The sequence below is a fragment of the Sciurus carolinensis genome, chromosome 12, assembly GCF_902686445.1.
Source record: "Sciurus carolinensis chromosome 12, mSciCar1.2, whole genome shotgun sequence".
In the NCBI taxonomy this organism is placed as follows: domain Eukaryota; kingdom Metazoa; phylum Chordata; class Mammalia; order Rodentia; family Sciuridae; genus Sciurus; species Sciurus carolinensis.
In genome coordinates, this window is record NC_062224.1 from 3,609,717 (window position 1) to 3,620,138 (window position 10,422).

The 10,422-nt window shown below is 49.1% G+C and overlaps 1 pseudogene; it reads right to left on the reverse strand.

The window, feature by feature from the left end:
• Positions 1 to 1,309: 1,309 nt before the first annotated feature.
• Positions 1,310 to 1,676, reverse strand: LOC124961150 (transcription initiation factor TFIID subunit 13-like; annotated as a pseudogene).
• Between the last annotated feature and the right edge of the window lie 8,746 nt (positions 1,677 to 10,422).

A 10,422-nucleotide genomic window follows, 5' to 3' on the forward strand; every position in this document is an offset into this window, starting at 1 on the left:
GCCCTGTACCTCTAACCTCATCCCCACTGTGGTTCCCATCCACTCTGCTCCAGGGGCTACTGGTCCCCGTTTTTTTTTTGTTTTGTTTTGTTTAATTTTTCATACTTTATTCCTTGTATCAATAGGTTAAGAAAGTGAAATTTTCCCAGGTACTGATTTATAGATACAGTTTATAAGTGGAACCAAAAAGTTCAGTTTCACAAACAGTAACATTCAGAGATCTCTTTAAATGAATTTTAATCCTTATTTTAAGCCAAGGTAAATAATTTAATGCAATAAGCTAACTACACACAAAACCTGTATATTCTGAACTACAACAGTGTTTTCTGTAGTTACATATGGTTTTAGTCAACTACACATTTTCATGAGTACTTACAAATATGTTAAAAAAACGCTACCCCAAATGCTTATCCTGCCATTAACACATTGAACATTGTCATTCCTGCTACTGAAAAGAGATGATCAGGAAAAATGAGTTTTAAAACTTAAAAAGTAATATAAGTCCCAAAAGGTTTTCAATCAAAAAGGCCTCTCAACATAGAAGCATCAACATGAAACTTTAAGTTTCTAAAAAAATAAAATAAAATAAATCACTCTTTAGAAAAGAATATTAAAACAAATTATCTTTTAAGACACATAAACATTCTTAGAAAAACTTGTAGTTTCAAATATCATTTCCTTAAAAGAAACACAAACCAGTTCACTATCTTTACTAACCTCTCAGACCACAGTTGTCTAAAAACTTCAGAATATGTAAGGCATGTGTCTCAGTTGTCATAGTCAAAATGACATTTAGATTTCACATATTAAATAGCTATAGTATAACTTATAATGGCACAAATATACCTAATACATAAATACTACTTCATCCTTTAGATAGTCAAAAGTCAGAAGGAACTGCATAATTTTCAAGATACTTTAACGTATGTGTAGTCATTAAAACTCAGTAATTAATTCAAGTATGGTTGTGTAAAGGCAGGCAATTGAAGGCTCAAGTATCAATCGAAAATCAAAGACATGGGCTAGGGATATGGCTCAGTTGGTAGAGTGCTTGCCTACCATGTGTGAGGCACTGGGTTCCATCCTTGGCACCATATAAAAATAAATAAAGGTGTTACGTCCATCTACAATTTAAAAAATATTAAAAAAAAAAAAAAGAAAATCAAAGACATGAAAATAAAGGCTGAAAACTTTGCTTCTCCATCTTTCGTTTACATGCCTAGGTATTAGGACATTACTGTAGAAAAGACACAATTATTTTATATGATTTCCACAGAAGATAATGAAATTTCATAAAGTACAAAAAATATCAAGCTCCATAGTTTGCTTCATCAAATGCTTTTCTAGCGCGTTCCAGCTCTTCGTTCATAGTAAGCAAGTCTTTAACCCTAGCAAACTTCCTTGGGTCCTTTCGAATCAAGAAGACGACATCTTCCAATTGGCATTGTCTTCCAATTGGCATTGCCTTGTGAGTCATTTCAGTGATGAACGCTATGACAAGGTCTTCGTGAATGTCCACTACTCAGTGTAAGGTTCTGGCCATCCCCAAACCCATACATCATACACTGAAATTCTTTAGAAAAAAGTCTCTTTCTTTTACCCCGCCCACCTTCTGCAACTCCTCCAGTCTCTTCATTTTCCCCCTCAAAGGTCGGATCTTCTCCCTCATCTGCCATTCCACTAGCCCACCAGCCTACGGTGCCTCGCCCCCTAGCTCCTAGCTGGTTTTACCGTCTACTGGTCCCCATTCACTCTCCGCTGGCCCTTGCACACAGGTACACTGTCGCCTTGGGACCTTCACCTTTGGCCTTTCTGCTCCTCCTCCTTGAAGTCCGTTCGGTGTTCCCTTCTCACTGAGGCCCCTGAGGCTCCCCATCTCCCCCAGCCCCTTCTATCCTAGACCACTTCTACTCCTGAACATACTGTCCCCTTCACCTGGGGTTTTGCTTGGCAAGTTGGTTTCTGTCTACGCAGGGCAGAGACCGCCCCCTCCGTTTCGCTCACTGACGTGTCCAGGACCTGACTGGCGGCTGGCACCTCGGAGGGAGGTGCTCCCTAAACCTGTTGAAGGAGTGAGCAGGTGATGAACTGGGGAATCCTCAGCTGGCTGGTCGTAGTAGACCCACGGGGTGACGTTGACCAGGTACGGTCTGTAGAGCAAAGATGAATGACACACCAACACTTAGGTGTGAAAAGGGGCAGCGAGAACAACCCAGAATGCAGGAGGAGAGCTGGGGAGTGTGCTGGAGAGCAGAGGGGGGCGGAGAGCTGCAGCTGTGTGCAGGGAGACGGGGCGATTCAGAGGAGCTGATCCGCTGGAGGAGCCTGCGGGCAGAGGGACAGTACGTGGAGGTGAGGCAGGAAAAGGAAGTGGTGACCCAGAAATGGTGTGTGCCTGGCTATTGTTAGTCAGGGAAGGGGAGGAATGGGAGGTGGAAGGGGGTCTGAGGCCGAGCCCAGGGGGCATTTGCAATGACATGGAAAGAGCCAGTAGCAGCTCTGCCATCATCTAAATCAGGGCTTTGAGGAGAAGGGAGCTGGACACATGTGAGGCTAGACAGCCTCAAGACAGCAGGGATTTCCTGCAGACGATGACCAGCCTCCCTGCCCCTGCCTCCATGAGACAGGCCAACCTCCCCGCACCTGCCTCTATGAAGTCATTCCTATTTGCACTCTGGTGGGCTGTTTTTTCTCGACAGTAGGTGGCAGTAAAAAACTTGCCTCTTTTTGCCTGTCAGTTACTGGTTTGGCGGAATTAGATGGCAAACAGGGTTGGCACGGGATAGTCAGCCTCAGTGGTGAGCGCAGAATAGATTCCATCTTAGGTTCTCCTTTGAGCAATCCATATTGTACATTTTTACAAAAAGGAGAGCACCTATTGGTCCTCAAAGAGAAAATAATGTTTTAGTCATTATAAAATAGGTTGGTTGCATTGTACTTCAGTCATTTTGCCTTTAAAAAGATGAAATTCTGTCTTCCTTCTCGTACAGGATGATTTCTATTGATTTTGCCCTTCAGCACATGCACTGCCCTGTGCAGGCATTTCTTATTCATATGGACATATTTTCAGTCAAGTTCAGGTTCAGTGGACTTTGGAATTCCTTGTTACTGGTTCTTTTTTTTTTTTTTTTTTTGCGCCAGGGATTGAACTCAAGGGGACTTAACCCCTGAGCGACATTCCCAGACTTTTTAATTTTTATTTTGAGACAGGGTCTCACTAGGTTGCTTACATTCTTGCTCAGCTGCTGAGGCTGACTTGCAGGAAGCTTACCTCAGCCTCCTGAGACTCTGGGATTACAGGTGTGAGCCACCACACCTGGCCAATCACAGATATTTTAAAAACAATTATACAAGGCAGGAAATTTCTTATTATCAAAGCTAGGACTAGAGACGTCCAAAGAGAGAACATTTTAGAGGTTCCCAAATGTAGCATGAAAGACCGTGTGTTATCAAGGCACCTGCGTGACCCAGTCTAATGTTACAAAGTTTAAAATTTAGAAAACTCTGTGAGAGGAAAAACAGAATCAAAGTACTCTCTGCAGCTCCATTAGACCACTCTGAGTTCAAAACCTAGGCTGCCTTTATTTCCTTGTGTCTGTCGGTCTTGGGTATCTAATCTGTGGAAGGAGACTCATGGGACGTCCTTCTGTGGGTGGTTTTGAATATTAAAGGAGAGAAGATGAAGGTGACGTCTGCATGCGATCACTCCTTCTCTTCCCTGAACACAAGTGCGAAGGCTTTCAGACGGCAACTAGGTACACACCACCTTAACCCCTGGAAAATATACCACAAAGACTTAGAAGAAGAAATCAGTTCTAACGATTGCTTTTAAAACAAGGGAAACAGCCAGAAAAGGCTTGAACATAATCTTAATTGGGCAATTCTTCAGTTTTGCACCTCAGATTCCAATTGTCCAGGCACTTCTTGACCCAGGGAGAAGTGTCCCTGTAAAGAAATTTGGGGACAAGGGGGGAGGGTTCTTTGCGATATTTGAATTTGTGCCAGAATTCAAACTCCTTCTGCTGAGAGTCCCCTGCCTTTTCCTGCTTAGAGAACTGTTACTCTCTCCACACTCTCTTTCCCTCTTCATTGGCATAAAGGAAACACTAAAAGCCACGCGAGGTGTCTTGCTCTGGAGACTTCCCCACAGTGCCTTGCTGCGTTACAGTGGTCCTGGTGACCAGAGGAGGCTCTGCCCAGCCCGGAACTGGCAAAGCTGGAATCACTACTGGATCCGATGACAAATGAGAAGCGCCCGTCGGTCTCTGTAGCGTTCTCTAAAATGCCCGGTTCCTGGGACGTTCTCCTGGCTTTCTGCCAGTAACCTAGACAAGCTCGTTCATCAGCTGGAGGAGCCCTCGTTCCTGGGCATTCCACTGGCTAGAGTTGGCAGTGAGTTGGGGAAGGAGGGTAGGAAAGTATGGGGAGGAGGGCTAGAGGGAGGTGAGGGGCTGAAAGGTGAAGACCCGACCTGGCGCCCGACTGCCCCAGGAAGGCCAGCTGACCTGTCCTCAGAACGTGTCCAGCTGAATGGCATCCATTCCTTCACTCGCTCTTCAACGTTATGGTGCATCTCGGGGCGCCTGGCCCCACTGAGGGTCTTCACGGCAAGCACGTCCCTGCTGGTGGGAAGGCACACCAAGAGCAGGCAGGCGGGTGGGGTAGCTGTTAGTGTTCTTTGGACTCGATTGAATTTAGGACCCATTGCCACAGGACAGTGACACCTTCACGGCTCCGTGGCCCTGTCGTCTGCACAACCAGGTTTCCCACTGAAATGAACAACTGGCAGGTTTGCAGGCACGACTGTTCAATTTCTTTCTACAAAGAAAGGTTCATGATTATAGTTAAACACATGAATGGCGAGCTGGCCCTCAGTGTGCCCAGAAGCCATGGCAATGATTGCTGCATGAACTAAACCACGCTACCCCTGCCCTGCCCGAGGGCTCCAGCCACGCGTCCTGCCTTCAGGGGACACCCCGGGCCTTCTCATGATACCCGCCTGAGTCTGGAAGCCACACAGTCCTGTGCCTGTGGCCAGTCGCAGTGGGCAGGAAGGATGAGGGCCGATGTCCCGGGCCGTGCCCACAGGGCCAATCTCAGCGAAGGCTGCCACTGCACCTCTCCACCTCACGGAGGACAGACGGAGGTGACTGTGAAACCTGAGGATTACCAGTGGCAGGGGACAAAAGGAATCAAGTAAAACGTGCTGAAAGCAAAGAGGGTCATCAGGAGGAACAGAAATAATCCCAGAGGTGTCAAGGAAGAGGGCAGCCATGGCCCCGGGGGTCAACACCCAACATGCAGGAGTGATCTGCTTTGTGACGTGGACGGAAGGAGCCGTCGGGGTCGTGGTGGGCGGGCAGCAGGGCTCCACAAGGTATAATAACAATAATAAGTAAAAACCCTGGAAACGAAATAGACTGCCCTACTGAGCAAGTCTGGAGACCCGAGAAGCATCTGATCTCTTCATCTCGCCTGCCGTCCTCAGTCACCATGGAGAACACAGGAGCCCTGTTCTGGGGAGACTTGACTTTCCCACTTTCGCCCATCTGAGAAGTCCCCCCAACGTCCCTCCAACAGTCTCCTCTACAGCAGGACGTCTTTCTCCTAAGCCTCTGTCACCACGTGCCTTTCCCAGATCGCAGGGTTCTGCAGCTCCAGACCCTTCTCTTCTGATTTCTTCATCTTGTTCTTTCTTGCTCCTTCTGTGCCTTGAGATGTGTTCGAAATCTTGCTTTTAGGAGATCAAAGAGAAAGAAAACCCAGTTTCTCCCATATTTTTGTCTTTTGCTTAGGTTAAAAATCAACATTATTTGTATATTTGCCCAAGACACTTCATTAAAATTACTTCAAAGCTTTTAGACCAAAATGTGTGCAAAGAAGTCTTGCACCGAATTGCAGAGCAAATTAATTTCAAATGCTAGCAGAGGGGTTGGTTTCAAAATTATGTTACATGAATTCAGCAAGGATATCTTAGAGCCATTCTGAGTCAGAGGACAGGATGATATTTTGATCTTGAAAGATAAAAGGGCAATTCCAAGTAGTTTATTATGCACAGGCTTCGCTATTAGTGTTGGTATAAGTATTAGGTAAATTTCCTGTATGATGTCATGGCTAGATTCTGCTCTTATTCACTACCAAACAGTTTTCCTTCTGGTTTATACACAATGAGGCGAGTACCTCTTTCTCCAGATAACAAACACTGGAAATGAAACCTATAATAATATTCTGGAGAGATGCGGTGGAACACCCGCGAGCTCACCTTCTTCATAAGGTCATAGGCAGTGGAAACAGGGTTCTCGTGACATCAGAAGACCCGGCAGGGAATCCTAACTATGATGTCAAAGGAGCTATTCAACTCCTCTAAGCCGCAGATTCCTTGTATGTAGAATGTGAAAACTAATGACTACAAGACTTTAAAAAAAACTTTATACTATTGGTGAAAGTATGCAGCACTAGCAGCTGCTTAAGAAATGAGTTCTGAGCTGGGTATGGTGGCACACACGGGTAATCCTAGCACCTTGGGAGACTGTGGCGGGAGGATCACAAGTTCAAGGCCAGCAACTTAGCAAGACCCCAGCTCAAAATGAAAAAAAAAAAAAAAAAAAAAATTAAAAAGAGGGAAGTAGCTCAGTGGGGAAGCGCACCTGGATCCAATCCCAGCAGCTAAATAAATAAATCAAGATGAGCCGTGAGGCTAGAGGAAGGAGGGTATGGCTGTATTAGCTACTCAGCCCGAGAAACCGTCCCTGAACTCAAAACTCAGTGTCATTCCTGCACATGTTCTGATGCAGCAGGAAGTGGCTGCGGGATGTGTCCTCCTGGCAGAGGCAGAAGCACAGGAGGCCATGCAGGCCCAGGCTGAGTTGCTTGGTGTCACTTCCACCCCCAGGCCCTGCACAACCTTGGGTGGGGCAGTGAGATAAAAGCCACCTCCAGAGGGAAGAGCTGCAGAGCCACAGGCTAAGGGCCAGGGCAGCGGCAGGGATGAGGTCAGGAGCAACCTCCGGGCTGCAGAGAAGCAGTGCCCGACCTCAGTGGAGGGAACTGGGCCGGGTCCGGGTCAGGCTAAGAAGATGCAAGGAGCCGGCTCCTGCCGGTGCAGCTGGTGGAGCACTTGCCTGGCATGTGTGAGGCCCTGGGTTCAACTCCCAGCACTGGAGGAAAAAAGGAAAAGAAAGGAGCTGGCAGCCTATGAACTGGGGGAGCAGGAAGAGGAGTGGCCACAGTGGACGGGTAGCAGTGAAATGTCACAGGAAGCCTGGGTGGACACAGTGGAGTGTCCTCTGCAAAGTCAGACGACAAAATGAATGATGCTGGCGAAACGACTTCTGCTGTCCACAGTCCTTGCCTGGTGTTCACAAACGGGTAGTGGGTGCACACCTGCTTCCTGAAGCTCCATGGCCTACCCGTGAATGGACGCGCACAGGTGTCCTTCCTTCAGGTCTGGTCTCGGGGAGGGTGTTGAGGTCTCCCGCGTTCCTCGAAGCTGCCATGGGATTCCAGGGAGGGGGCAGCTTCTGGAGGCACAGGCCAGGCACTGTGTCCCACATGGGGAAAAAGGCTGTGTGACTGCAGCGGAGGATGAGGCTGGGCTGGGGGTCTTCTGCTCAAGAGGGTTTGTTCTCCAAAGGCAGAGGGACCACAGCGCCAGGCTTAGGACGAGGTGTGCGCCTAGGCCGGCCTCTGCTCATGGCAGTGCCTGCAAAGGGCGCCTGGGAGGGAGGGCGGGGAGGGAGGGAGGGAGAGAGGAGGAAAGAAAGGCAGGTCAGGGGAATCCCCAGAACAAACCTGCCTGGACCATCTGGGGGGCAGCGGGTGCTGGGCTGGAGGCTCACAGCAGAGGCTGGTGGCAGGTGACCCACAAGCCACACCAGGTGGCAGGCAGCACTGTGGTCCAAGGACACCCTACTAGCCCCCACGCAGCACACGCCAAGCAAGGCCTCAGGGGGAGGTGTGGCCCGCCAGGCAGCTGGAGCCACCGTTGCGGGTCCCAGGAGGAAAAGGTCACCTGCTTACCAGGTTTCAAGCCCAGGTCACCGACTGGCTCTGGAAACTAGGAAGTGGTGTGAAGGAAGCCCCAGAGGAGCAGGGGCGTGGCCACCTGATCAGGGAGAGAAATGAGGGGTCTGGGTGCTGGGCCTTCAGAGGAAGGAGGGGAGAAGAGAGGGCGGAGAGAGTCAGGCTGAACTGGTGACTTCAGGAGGGATGGGTACCCGCGCCTCCATTGTTCACACAGCCTTGAGGTGAGTGTGCACTCGGCTCAGGGCTGAGGTGGGCTGGCTTCCCTCTGCCCTCCCGCACTCAGCAGGCTGGGCTCCCTCGCTTTGAACCCCACCTGGTGACTTGCTCATCCAACGCTCCCTCCCCGGCCCGATCATCCTACCTTTCTGAGTCATTAGGACTCTATCATCTTGACATTCTGTTCGGTTAAACATTTCACTAAAATGTCCTGTTTTTCAATGGTTATGAAGTGCCTCTGGGGCCAGACGCCCAGGCAGGTCCTGGGCTCTAATGGAGCAAAAGCCGCACCTGGTGCCTGATGTGCACGGCTGTACTGGGGTGGGGCTCCCCGGGCCCAGGCCTCACGGGGCGGAGGAGCTCGTTCCTGGAGACGCGGACTTCGCTGTTGTCAAGACGAATTCAATAAAACCCTGCGGATCCATCTGAAGTCATTTCTGTTCCCCTTCAAATTCCGTTCCCTTCTTTCCCTGCCTCTGAAAGTCCACCTTAGGGAATTGGGGGTAGACTTTCTGGTCTGTTGTTATACCTTATAACCTGTGTGTGTGTGTGTGTGTGTGTGTTAAAGTGTGTAACTATCAAAATAAAGATCTTCCATTCACTCAAACATGTTTCACAACTTTTTCTTCTTACTCAACAGTGTATTTTCAAGACTTGGTTGACATACGTAGACCTGATTTGTCTGTTTCAGCTGCTCCTTAGTCTGCGACTGTGCCACTGGATGAACGTGCCGCAGTTGACGTGAGACCTTCCCCGCTGATGGCCAAGGGGGCAGCACCGTACTTTCTGCTGGGCACAGTTCCACGCGATTCACAAATGCTCCTTCGCGTATTCTTGTGTTGGTGTAAACACTAGTTTCCTAGGCCCTGGCCTAGCAGAGCTTGCCCGGCAGTCAGGCAAGAAGGACTCTAAAGAATGTGATAACCAGGGAAATGGAGAGGGCCACTGGTCACTTCCCCGGTCTCCAAACTTTAGGTGAGGATCAGAGCAGCACAACCCTCGTTGTAAAGTAAGAGAATATACTCATGAAACCTCTGGAAAACTCCACCCGGGCAGCGGACTCGCAGCCCACCCGACGTCCCCGTGCCTGTGGGCCCGGTGTGGCCCTCCATTGGTTCCCCGTCTGCTGCCAACGAGTAGTGTGCAGCAAGATGCCCCCAAACGTCTCTGTCCAGTCCTCCGAGTTCTTTCTTGGGGACAGGAGAGGAGAATGCTGGGTCTTTGCAATGCTGGGGTTGAACACCTGGGACAGGTGATATTCTTGCTCTCCTTATCTTATAAATGAGAAAGCTGACACGGAGAGGCTAACTAACCCAGGTGAGGTCACACCGCTGGCACGTGGGGAATCAGGATTCAAACCCAGGTCCCCTGTCACATCAGGGTCTGTGTCCTGGCCCTGGGCCTGCTGCCCCTTTGAAGAGTCTCAGCTCCTGCTAGCAGTCTCTCAGTACTCACCCGCACGGCCCCGCCGGTGCACACAGGTTTCTTTCCAGTCATGCCTGGAGGTGACATCCCTGGGTCTGGTATCTCCACTGTGATGAATTTCCACAGTGCGAGCTGGAGCGGGAACAAAGCATCGCAGGAACAGTTCTGAGGCTTTCGCGAATTCAGAGCAGTTAGGTCGCTACTTCCAGCTCACCGAGCCCCTTTCGGTCACTGCAATCATCTGAGATGAGCTTCACAACATGGAAATACTTTGAGAGAAGACAGAGTGACCCATGTCCAGTGATTTTATTTATTTATTTATTTTTTTGCGGTGTTGGGATTGAACCCAGGACCTCACACGTGCTGGGCAAACACCACTGAGCTCTATCCCCAGCCCAGCCAATGGCAAAGGAGTAACTCTTCTGAGTTGTCTTTCTCTCTCCTCGCAAACCCACCTTCATACAGCTGTATGATGCTATGTGTTCTGCAGGAACTGGGCATTTCCTCTTTATAATTTCAGCCCATAAATGTAACTCAAGTCTGCTAAAACACCTCGCGTTACAAAAAGTCTAAGATGGATTCCATGTGTTGGCCTACACCAACCACTTAGAACAATTTTGCGTATTTCTAGCGCTTGGATTGCTAAGCATCCTGTGTAATCGTCGAGTCTTTGAGAACGTTTGTGGAAGTCATCCACAAGGCCCCTCACAATCTTCTCGCTGTCTTGTTCCCATTCGGGCACAAGATACGGCATGT